General features: G+C 47.8%; 1 protein-coding gene across 4 annotated transcripts in view; it reads left to right on the top strand.

Moving 5' to 3' along the window:
- Positions 1–12008, top strand: part of ZNF609 (zinc finger protein 609) — a 102063-nt gene that overhangs the window by 23172 nt on the left and 66883 nt on the right. The window lies entirely within an intron of this gene.

The following is a 12008-nucleotide window of genomic DNA, read 5'->3' as shown; positions in this document are numbered from 1 at the left end:
TGATGGCAGGGGCTGATGGGAATTGTAGTCCATGAATATCTGGAGAGATGCAGGTTGCAGACCTCTGTTCTATACCGTAAAAACCGGACCCTTTTGCGTCTTAGCTGAGGAGCACCATTTTTGTTTGTTTTGTTTTGTGCTGGTCCCATGCCCGTCCAATTATTCTGCCTGTCTTTTGGTTCGTTCTCTTTCAAAGCATTCTCAGTGGCTGCCAAATCGCCCCTCGTTCCTTGGATTTCAGGAGCTTACAAGTTTTTGTTTTTTTTACGCAGGTGTTAACTTCTGCACTAAATGCTGTATTGAACCCCCACCGATGTGCATGTAGAGAAGCTATGATTAGCTGGGTCCCCAATAACATGCACTTGCCAAAAAACAGACATTTGCAATTAAAACATGTACCTGTGTATATGTGTACTTTGTTGCATAGAGATTTATATCCGTGCAGGAAACTTGACTTCCATGAAGTGACCCTTAGAAGCGTTTCTTGTTCGTACCCAAAAGAATAAAGCGCCATTCTTTCTGACACTGTGCAAAGAACGTTTGGTACATTGAAGCCCTTTTGGTTTACTGGCCTTAGAGGTCTTGCATGATATTCCTTTTCCTTTTAATTTGCCTTTTGGGTTTTTTTTTATTTTAACTGGGGTTTTGTCATCTGAGTGATTCTGTTTTTAACTAGAAGGGGAGGAAATCTTCCTTGGCCTTCATCCGGTAGGCATGGCCATTCTAGCTGCTTCCCTGGGAAAATGTGGTGGAAATGTGGTCCGACTTGCATTCGTTCTGGTTCAGCGGCACCGTGCCAAAAAGAGTGCTGGGCCGGAGGAACTGACCTACAGCTGAAGGATAACAGGGAACAGTTGAGAGAGCCCCATTGCTGGAATCTCTCCAAGATCTGGGAAGTTCGTCTAGGGACAGTTAGAGTTGATCCGATGAATTTTGGTGGGATTCTTGGATATTTGAGGAGGGTCTGGTGACCGCTAGAGCAACAGCCACAAATTTCTTCCTAATTTTGGCTAATTCTGAGATGTTAAAAATTGTGTTTTTCCTTCTGTCATTGTAACCTGCTAGTTGCTCTCCCCATTGATGTGTGAATTCTCTGCCATGTTTGTGGTAGGGTTTGTATGTGTTGCTGGACCGTAGGGATATTTATCTGCTTTGTGACAGTGGCTTGTCTTCCTGGTTGGGGGTTTGGAGGGTACAGAATGGCTTTGGCTGAGAAAAACAGAAGGCATGGACAGATACAGCAGCTTGGTTGCATCACACGTTGTCAAACCAGGCTCCACTGCATCTTTCCAGCACACCTGCGATTTACCACCTGTTCGTACTCAAGTGCTTGTAATGAGGCGCGTAATGAAAGAGATTGATATATTGCACGTCTCAGAACTTGAACAGTGTTTCGTTAAAATATTTTGTCCTCGTAATGTATTACAGTTGCTTGCTGTTGCACATCTTTCTTGTCCATGAGTTCTGTTAATATTGTAGAAGGAGCTGTTCTTTGAAAGGTGGAACAAGCGGCACGCCTAGACTCACCTTCTCTAAAGGTGAGCATCGACAGAGCCAGGTGAATGCTGATCCCCCCTTGCTGTGATCTCACTGTGGTTTCTGTATTTTGGAGCTTTCAGGTTGTAACTTGTTTGTTTGTTTATGTTATTCAGTTTGATATCCCACCCTCCCCTGTCTGAGGCTCATGGCAGCTAACATCCATGTCAAATTCACAATAATAAACCAATACATTCCATAAATTATATAATCACAGTTGAAACATTCTCATAACTACAGGTAGGACCACTGACCATTTGTGTTTTGGCTAAAAGCTGTCATTGAGTCAGATCTCCAGCTTTTATGATGCTTTCACCAAGTTTATTGCTGTTACTTCCAGGATTCAGGTAGGATGGACCCTGGAGACAGATTAGTAAATGCCTCGTCTGACTTTTGCAAGGATTTATTGGCTCATACTAAGCAAGGAAGCTTCAATCTGGAGACATAAACTGGACCTAAAGAAAGCTGTAACCTTCGGTTGCCTATGTGGCAAGAAAGTGACATCTGTCTGCGTACCTCATACAGAATGGACAATACAGGAGTTGAGCCTTTATAGTGCGCAGAGTGGAATCTGGCAGGGTTTTTGAGTACTTGCTTTTAAGCTATGGAGGGGAATTGAAGCCTGGCTTATGCTTTTAGAAAGCATTCCCTTTCTCCAAAGCGCTGTCAAGATTCATCAGACAGGTTCTGAAGGCAAGAGAAGATGGCAAAATGGAGCTGTACACCACTGCAGGTGCTGCAGGAACCTTTTCAGAGCTCATAACTGAAATATCTGCATTTCCAGGGTGCTGGTGTTAGAAGGAAGCTCATTCTTCCTCTTCCATGTGCATTCTATAGACAGCAACACTTTGAGCCGCGTAGCACTTAGGTGGGTAACCTACATGGCACAGTGTAGAGAAGGGGGTGGCGGCACTTGTTGGGATGTTCAAAATAAGGTATAAAAGAAAATGTCCTTTGTATTGTTGAAGGCTTTCACAGCCGGAATCACTAGGGTGTTGTGGGTTTTCTGGGTTGTGGAAGGGAGACTTGGAAGGCGAAAAGGAAAGTGGCTGGGAGGGGGAGGTTTGGAGTGGAAGAGAAGGTAGGCTGTAGGTGGATTACTTGGAATCAGGGTAAAAAGGAGAAAGGTAGCTGAGGAGCTACTCAGAAGCGCTGCCGTCCCTGGTCAGGCAGGAAACTAAAGGAGAGGGGGGTGTCCAGCCCCGCCCAGGAAGTGACAAAATTCTTCATCCTGCCTCCCTGAGCAGCAGCTGGAAAACACCCACACACACACCCCTATTCTCCAGTAGAAGGCCCCTTCACGGTAAGTATCCAATGGACTGTTCCAGTAGCATTTTCTCCTGACGTTTCACCTGCACCTGTGGCTGGTCTCTTCAGAAGGTCCTCTGAAGATTCCAGCCACAAATGCAGGTGAAACACCAGGAGAAAATGCTACTGGGTCACGGCCATACAACCCGGAAAACCCACAACACCCTAAAAAATGTCCTTTCTTGAATTGTTCTTTATTGACATATGACAGAACCAGTTCTCTTGCCTGTCAGGTGTAAGTCCAGGCTCCCTTGCATTTGCATAAAAGTATATTGTCAACTACTTATGGAAGCAACAACCAGGGTCCTTGCCTCTCTCCTTTCTCCAACCAGCCAGCATGTAAAGATAAAAATAGCCCCAACAAATGAACAGTGTGTGACGTCTAGATTCTGAGAGCCTGTTCCAGCTTCTGGAACTAATCCTGGGGCCTGACCGTGGTTAGCTGGGTCTAATTAAACATGGCGCCCAATTATCTTTCATAGTGATGAAAACTGCACAGTAGGAAATATTTGACGAATGGAAGCATCAGTTGTTGCTACTCTCACGTTGGAAAAGTGATATCTGCAAGGTCTAAAAAAATGACTGCTCCCTTAGCAGAAGATGCTGGGCTATTTTGAGTGTTCTTGGGAAAATCCCGGCTCAGATGAAAACCTGCTGTCATCTAACCTCAAATTTCTAGCGATCCCCGGCTAACCTTTACTGCGCTGTGAAAAGTCGGAGGGGAAAGGTTGCAGGGATGGACCGCTCAGATCAGAGCACAAGCTGGAGAAACACCATGTTAAAAAGCCAATCAGGTCACAAACACTTTGTTTCATTTTTTTCCCCCCAGACACCTTTCACCCTCCTTTCTTCCATGCTGAGGACCACTTACAAAATATGTGCCGTAAGGTGTACGAGTAAAAAATTTAAACAGTGTATAGCAGGAAAGTCTCTAGATATAAGCTGACTTTGCCATCCCAGACCTCAAAATCTCACCGTCAGTAATAGCCGCAACAATTCAAGTCTCTTCCCCCGTGCCTCCAAAAAGGGAACCCTGCTCCCAAGAAACAGCCCTTTTGAGATGGGCTCCTAGAAGGTGTTAACTTGGGAGGTTAATTTGACTGGGAGGCAGTTAACCCCAGCGAGTTGGGGGAAGAATCCTGGGATGTGATGAAGAAGATGAAGAAGGTGGTGGTGATGGTGGTGGTGATGGTGGTAGTGATGATGATTATGATGATGATGATTGGATTTATTTCCCCCCTTTCTTTCCTGTAAGGAGACTTGAAGGGACTTACAAACTCCTTTCCCTTCCTCCTCACTGCAAACACCCTGTGAGGTGGGTGGGGCTGAGAGAGCTCCAAAGAACTGTGACTAGCCCAGCTGGCATGTGTTGGGAGTGCACAGGCTAATCTAGTTCCCCAGATAAGCCTCCACAGCTCAAACGGCAAAACGGGAACCAAACCGGGTTCTCCAGATTAGAGTGCACCTACTCTTAACCACTATACTATGTTGACTCTCTACACTGGATTTACCAGAGGGAATCAGAAGATGCAACAAATAGTAAGTGCTACGCCCCATCTGGTTTGTCCTCTGCAGACTCACAACTTCGGTGCATTTGCAGTAACGGGTAGGAATATGGCCAGGAAATGCAGCTGCCCTAGCGTGTTTGTTCACTTCTGTTAGGAACTGCCCTTTTGAGCTCGTTTGGAGCTTGGGGAGGAAAAGCTGTCTTGTAGGAAGGGATCAGACCAGCTTCTGTTGTCTGCGTATTCAGCTTTTTCCCTTCTGTCTGCTTGGAGACTGGCTGGCAGCAGCTGGTGCTCAGAGTGTGGAGCTGCTTTCTCTGACGGCAGAGTAAATGGCAGGTTCTTGCTGCGCAGCAGCAACTTCTGTGGAGCCTGCAGGGTTGGGAGGTTCAGCCCAGCAGATTGGCAGCTCCAGCCGTCCATCATCAGCAGTCTTCTTGTTTGCCTGTCTTGGCTCTGGACAGGAGGGCAGCAGTAAAACCGTGTCTGTGTGTCGGATTCCTGCCACGGTTTTGTTTCTGTTGGGGCTTTTTAATTTTATATTTCAGTTTATATCCCACCCTCCCCCGTAGGGCTCAGGGCTGTGAACAACAAAACGATAAAAACAATCACAACAACAATGCAATAAAAACAGCCAACAACAGCAGCAACAAATGATGAAAACCCACCCCCTTCAGTACCCACGGAAGGCCAAGATGGTAATATGGGAATCAGATACAGCAATCAACCCGGCTGGCCAGATGAAATACAGATACAGCAATCGACCCGGCTGGCCAGATGAAAATGCCTGGCGAAATAGCTCTGTCTTGCAGGTCCTGTGAAAACCTTGTAAATCCCGCAGGGCCCTGATTTCCCGAAGGATCTTATTCCCCTAGGGTGGGGCCAGGGCCGTAAAAGCCCTGGCCCTTGTGGAGGCCACCAGCTGGATGTCTTTTGGTCCCCGGAACCTCCAGCAGGTTTTCCTCCAAAGGACCCAGATTTTGGTTTGGGGGCTTGTCCATTGGCATGAGAAACTGAGACGGCGCTACTCCATACAGAGAGGAGGGGCTTTAGGAACCTTCTAGTTGTTGGAATAATATCTCCTGGTAGTGGAAATTATTCCTGTTCATGATAAGCAGAGTGCACGGGAGGCCGAGAGCACAGCAGAAGCCTTACCTCGTGTGCGTGCGTGTGAGGATCCCATGTGCGTGTAAGCTTGCACAAAGGAAAGTCGGAGTCAGTTGTAGTTTCTAATCTAATAAAAAGAGTATTTATCAGTGAACTCCATTCTGGATAGGAAGGTAGGTAGATAGGTTCACTAATCTATCCTATTCTAGCTGGATGGGGATGGATGCACGGAGCACCCATCCACCCTTTAGGCATGGTGAAAGTCCGATGGAGAAGTCTCGAGAAGAAGGCGGAAGGAAAGAAGTCCCTGAGAGTATCAGTCTAACATGATAGAGTAAAGGTGTCAATCCCTAGGTCCCGATCTAACCATTGGCTATCTAGTAAAACCCCCTCTGTAGGTTGAGGCAGGAAACAGCATAAAGTCCTTCTCTTCTAACACTTGTGAAGGGCTGCAGCCTTTATTCTGCAACCTATTACGCCATGATCAGATGGTAATGGAGAGAGAGAGAGATCCTGAAGTGTTACGCTTAAGACTGTAGCGCCATCAGTCAAGGGCCCGCTTTTGTGCAGCTCAAATTGTCAACTACTTGCACTGCCAGAGTTTGCAGTGGTTGTGTGGTTATCATGTTCCTGCTTCCCATGCATCTATAACTGAGTAGAATAGGTGTCCTACAGCTTGCAGGAGGAAATAGTATACTTTCTACCGTGTTTCCCCGAAAATAAGACCTACCCCGAAAATAAGCCCTAGCATGATTTTTTGGTATTTTTGGAGGATGCTTGAAATATAAGCCTTACTCCAAAAATAAGCCCTAGTTACAGATTCCCTGGCATATCCCTGCCCTGCGCCCCTGCCACGCCCACCCCGGAATGCCCCCGCCACGCCCCCGAACACCCCAGTCCCTGGGGCGCGAAACATGACATCCCCTGAAAATAAGCCCTAATGCATCTTTTGCAGCAAAATTTAATATAAGATCCTGTCTTATTTTCGGGAAAACACAGTTGTTCCTGAAGGGGATGAAGTCCTGGCCATTGGGCCACAAGCATCCTCCTTTGGTAGAAGTGGCCAGGTGTTTGTGAAAAAGTGGTCCAGACAGTCTTGACCCTGCCCAAGAATCACTTTCATGTGAAATGGACACTGTCCTCCTCCTCCTCTTCCTGAGGCTCTGGAAAGGCTGGTAGAAGCAGGAGGGTGCTCTACAGACCTCCTGCTTTTGAGCTTGTCTGCTAGTTCTGTGAGTCTGAGAAGTTTGTACCATCTCCTGAGTGTTTTTTCCTCTTTGTTGTCCTTGTCTGCTGGTTCTTGGAGCACTGGCATCCTTACTGTGTTTGTTGGACCCTTGGAAGCTTCTCACAGCTGCCGGCTGTGAGAAGACCCGCTAATTCAGCCTTGCAGGTGGTTTGAGGGAAAGCAGCTTGGTTCATTCCCCTGAACTCTTCTCTAGCATTGTTCTGTGGAACTGAAGATAAATAGAAGAGGAAGAGTTTTGATTTATACCCCACCTTTCTCTCCTGGAAAGAGACTCAAGGTGACTTTACAAGCTCCTTTCCCTTCCTCTCCCCACAACAGATACCTTGTGAAGTAGATGGGGCTGAGAGAGCTCCGAAGAACCGTGACTAGCCCAAGGTCGCCCAGCAGGAATGTAGGAGTGCAGAAACACATCTGGTTCACCAGATAAGTCTCCGCCCCTCAGGTGGAGGAGTGGGGAATCAAACTGGTTCTCCAGATTAGAATCCGCCTGCTCCTAACCACTTCACCACGCAGTTATAAGAAGTCCTTGGCGAGACGGTCCCCTTGAGGGTAAGCTGAGATGGATCCATGAGCCTTCTTTCTCAGGGGTGGGTTGGGGAAGCACCAAGCGTGGCACCTCGGCCCCAGGGCAGTTTCTGCAGTCATCGACTCCTCCCTCCGTGCCCAGCCAGCCACCTGCTTCCGTGGCTACGGCAGCAGGCCAGCTTGAGCAGTAACGTTGCCAACAGCCAGTGGTGCGTAATCACTGTGCCCTGTTTTCCACGGAGGAATGCCAGGCAGCTGCCATAATAGCGAAGACAACCGTGGCAGCAGCGCAGACTCCTACCGGGAACTGGTTTTGAGCCAAGCAAATGATAAATGAGGACCAATCCAAAATCTTGGCAACTCCTTGGGGCAGCATCCGGGCCGTTCTTGCACTCCTCCTTCCTGCCTTGGCCTCAATGGCGGGGGGTTCAGTACTCACAACCCCCACTTGTCTGGCTGGCAGAGTGGATAGCAGTGATTTTTTTTTCCTACGGAGCTTTTAAGACTATTACATCCTTTTTTTTTTCCACTTCAGGAGCAGCTGGATTAACATTAAATATGAATACATGCATTTTAAAACTGCCACAAACTTTGAAGACTGGATCAGTCACTTTCTATTAAATATCCTGGAATTAAAGTCCACTTTTCTGAGCCAATACAGAATCGTGACGGGGGAAAAAATGGCCTTTTTCAGGCCAAATGTCAAAAAAGAACATGAGCACGTACGAGTAGCTGATAGCGGATGACCTTTTGTGGCGCTCCAGTATCAAACCCGTAACAGTACAAGGGGCCAGGGATTTGCAAGACATTAACAGTGGCAACAATCCAATTTGGGAGGTGCTGTACTGCGGTTCGCTAACCAGGTCATGCCCTGTGCCCACCCAGGGGATTGGGTATTCTCCTGTGTTGCACTCCAACAGCCTAACTGTTTTTTGAGCAATTCAGAATATTTACCAGGCTTATTTCCTAGTCTTTTTATGAAAACTAATTTCTCTGTCCACTATCTACCAGCCCTCAATTGAGAAGAGTTCTGGAATCATGGTTGTCTGTAACAGGAGGAGGAGAAGGAGGAGGAGGAAGAGGAGGACAGTTGGATTTATATCCCCCCCTTTCTCTCCTGTAAGGAGACTCAAAGGGGCTTACAAACTCCTTTCCCTTCCCCGCTCACAACAAACACCCAGTGAGGTAGGTGGGGCTGAGAGAGCTCCGTAGAGCTGTGACTAGCACTAGCCCACTAGCTAATCTAGTTCACCAGATAAGCCTCCACAGCCCAAGTGGCAGAGCAGGGAATCAAACCCGGATCCTCCAGATTAGAGCGCACCCGCTCTTAACCACTACGCCACACCGAGGTGTGCAGAGATGTAAAGGGCCCCGGGGTATGGGGAGGAGTTGCAGATCTCTGTTGGGGTTGGTGGTGGTGATACGCTAGCTACGCTGAAGATCAGCCATACAAGCCTGGTCAGCAGTTAGATGAGGAGTCTCCTGGGGGCAATCTGTGCAGAAGAAAGATGAGGTCGGAATGTAGTACACAATAAATAAAAGTTGCCACAAGCAAATTTTTGTACAGTTTAACCATTATGTTGTAGCTAATTTTTAAAAAGTTTTAAGGACTCCCTAGAGCATTTGGGGGAGCGGTTGTAAACGTGGAACATTAACATTTTAAAGCTGTTTAATTTAATAAAAGGCGTGATATTTTGTGTGCGTTTACTTGTAAGTAAAACGTTCCTTACGCCAAGCAGCCTGACACACACCTGCAGCAAAGTTGTTCATTTAAATCAGTGCATCATATATATATTTTTAAAAAGGAATAAACATCTGTAAAGTTATTAAATGTACATGTTCCTGGACAGTGTAAATGATCTAATTAGTTTGCGAAGGGGGGTGTTTTAGGATTCAATTAAAGAATTAGTATGGATAATTGTTTGCTATACAAAGTGCTATGGGTAATGGGGTTTAAAACCAATGCTTTAGATTAGCCTCTCTTTTTTGCTCCTTGGTTATTTAAATAGGTCCACTTGATCCTGCATTTTTCCCCCCTCATCCAAGAAAACGAAGCACAGGACTATGGCAGCTACACTCAAGGCTCTCTCTGTGATATCCGGAAGAAGGAGCGAAGGGTGAAGTTCCCATAGCGCCGCCTGGTGCTCCCTCTTGCCAGGGCACGGCTGGAGGGCAGGCAGGTGCATTTTGCTGCTTGGCAGCTCTCCCAGTAGTAATTGCTATTCCTCTGAGGTGAGTCAGTGCCTGCAGCAGTTCATGGCTGTTAACATCAAAGTGGGAGCCGAATACGAAAGAAAGTTGTTTGTCAGGTCAGCAGATTGTTTCAGCACACAGGAGTTGGAGCATCTCCCTCGCTCGTTCTTGTCTACCAGCAGATCAGCATCCATTTGCACTCCCTAAAAGCCCAGCCTTCAGAGCATTCTCTCGCTCCCGGAAAGGGAGGTGCTTGGGAGGTAGGTTGTGGGAGAACATAAGAACACAAGAAAGAGCCTGCTGGATCAGACCAGAGTCCATCTAGTCCAGCACTCTGCTACTCGCAGTGGCCCACCAGGTGCCTTTGGGAGCTCACGTGCAGGATGTGAAAGCAATGGCCTGCTGCTGCTGCTGCTCCCGAGCACCTGGTCTGCTAAGGCATTTGCAGTCTCAGATCAAGGAGGATCAAGATTGGTTGCCCGACTTCTCCTTTGGATTGGGAGCAGCAGTGGCGTAGATGGTTAGAGCAGATGCATTCTAATCTGGAGGAACCAGGTTTGATTCCCCGCTCTGCCGTTTGAGCTGTGGAGGCTTATCTGGGGAATTCAGATTAGTCTGTGCACTCCCACACACGGCCAGCTGAGTGACCTTGGGCTACTCACAGCTTTTCGGAGCTCTCTCAGCCCCACCTACCTCATAGGGTGTTTGTTGTGAGGGGGGAAAAGCAAAGAGTTTATTAGCCCCTTTGAGTCTCCTATAGGAAAGAAAGGGGGGATATAAATCCAAACTCCTCTTCTTCTTCTTCTCCTCCTCCATAAATCTGTCCAAGCCCCTTTTAATGCTATCCAGGTTAGTGGCTATCACCACCTCCTGTGGCAGCATATTCCAAACACTTGGGTGCAAGACTACAGCTCTAGCCAGCATGAGAGCCAGCGTGGTGTAGTGGTTAAGAGCCGTAGACTTTGATTTGGTGAACTGGGTTTGTTTCCCCACTTGGTGACTTTGCGCTAGTTGCAGTTCGTTCAACACTCTCTCAGCCCCACCTGCCTCCCAAGGTGTCTGCTGTGAGGAGAGGAAGGAGATTGTAGGTCACCTTGAGTCTCCTTACAGGAGAGAAAGGTGGATTTTAAATCCAAACTCCTCTTCTTACATGTGTGTATGTTCCTCATTAAAAAAACTCCCAAAGAAAACCCATATATGTCACTTTCACAATTGCTGATGTCAGGACAAACAATGCTTGCTCTAAACATGTGGGCCCCATCAAGTCAGATGAGGAAGTGGAGCTGCTCTAAGGGACCCTCGGCTCAGGTTACTTGATGGGGGTGTCCGTGTTTGCAGCGCTGTGCTGATTTTTCTTTGGCTCCAGAAAGCAGGGCCCGTTCCCTACACAGCAACGCTGGGAGTTACTGGAGAAATGCACCTCAACGTGAGAGCTTCCCAGCCGCTGCCCTGTCTTTGCTTCTTCCGCTGTGGTTTCCCTCTCTGAACCACGTTCAAAGAAGCTCCCCCCCCCCACACACACACAGCTGCCTTTGGAGGACTAACGAACCAGAGCGTTCGCTTCCTTGCTATCCGCTGACCCTCAGCCCCGAGCCTTCTATTGCAGGAAGGAGGCAAAAACGTGGCACTCAGCCAAGATGTCAGAAGTTGCAGAGGAGGAAATTGGACTTCCTTGTTTAAACCGTTGACATTTGGCTCCCAGAGAGAGAAGTGTGTGCATGTGTGTGTGTGTGTGTGTGCGCGCACGCACATGCTGCTGCTTAATTGCTAGATTTGACTGCAGTTGCCTCTGGAGGTTGGTTAAAACCGAGCACAATAAAAGAGATTCCTTTCCCCCCCCCCTTCTTCTCAGTATCCAGCGCGTGTGAGTAGGAAGGGGCCAGCTGTGTGCATCAGGGTGGGAAACCTATTTAATATTTCTGTTTTGTACTCCCAATTCAACAGTTGCCGGCCTCTCTCTCCTATGGTAGGGCTATGTCTTTTCAGCCTCAAGTGGAGTCCTTCAGCCGTATTCAGTAATGTGTATTCCTTCCCCCCCTACAATTTGAAATTCAGTTTCTTTGGGAGGTAGCTTGAGATCCCTCTCTGCAAAATAGCATCACTTGTCTTTTTTAATGTCTTCTAGCCTGGATTGATCTGGTTCTGTGCCCGTCTGCATCTTGCCTTCCGAAGTCGTTGCGTCGATGATCTAAAGCATCTAAATGCTCCTAGCAGTCGTTGGAGGCAGATGGCTTTTGTTCTTCTGCTCTTTTTTTCCCCCACCAAGCTCGCTCGCCAACAGAGGTAGAAGGGAGATTGAAGAAGAGTGTGGTATGTCAGGAGACGGAAGGGGGGAAATTTGTGCCCTTTCCCGTATCTGGGAAATGGGCCAGTACTGGGATCACAGTTCGGTTGGCAGGAAAAGCAGAGAATTTGGAAAAGCGAGCTAGCGTAGATGAAATGCACTGGCAGGCGATTGGGGTTTTTGAACAGGGAAGCAATGGGGAGCGCATGACACAGGCAGCTCTGCCTGAAGAGAGAGAGCTGCTCTGCAGATCTTTGGGGGTGGTGGGTGGGGCGCTTTGTTTTCTGATCAGGCCTGCATT

This window comes from Sphaerodactylus townsendi, linkage group LG17 (assembly GCF_021028975.2).
Source record: "Sphaerodactylus townsendi isolate TG3544 linkage group LG17, MPM_Stown_v2.3, whole genome shotgun sequence".
In the NCBI taxonomy this organism is placed as follows: domain Eukaryota; kingdom Metazoa; phylum Chordata; class Lepidosauria; order Squamata; family Sphaerodactylidae; genus Sphaerodactylus; species Sphaerodactylus townsendi.
The sequence above is the reverse complement of the archived record's forward strand: the minus strand, read 5'-3'. Positions and strand labels throughout refer to the sequence as shown.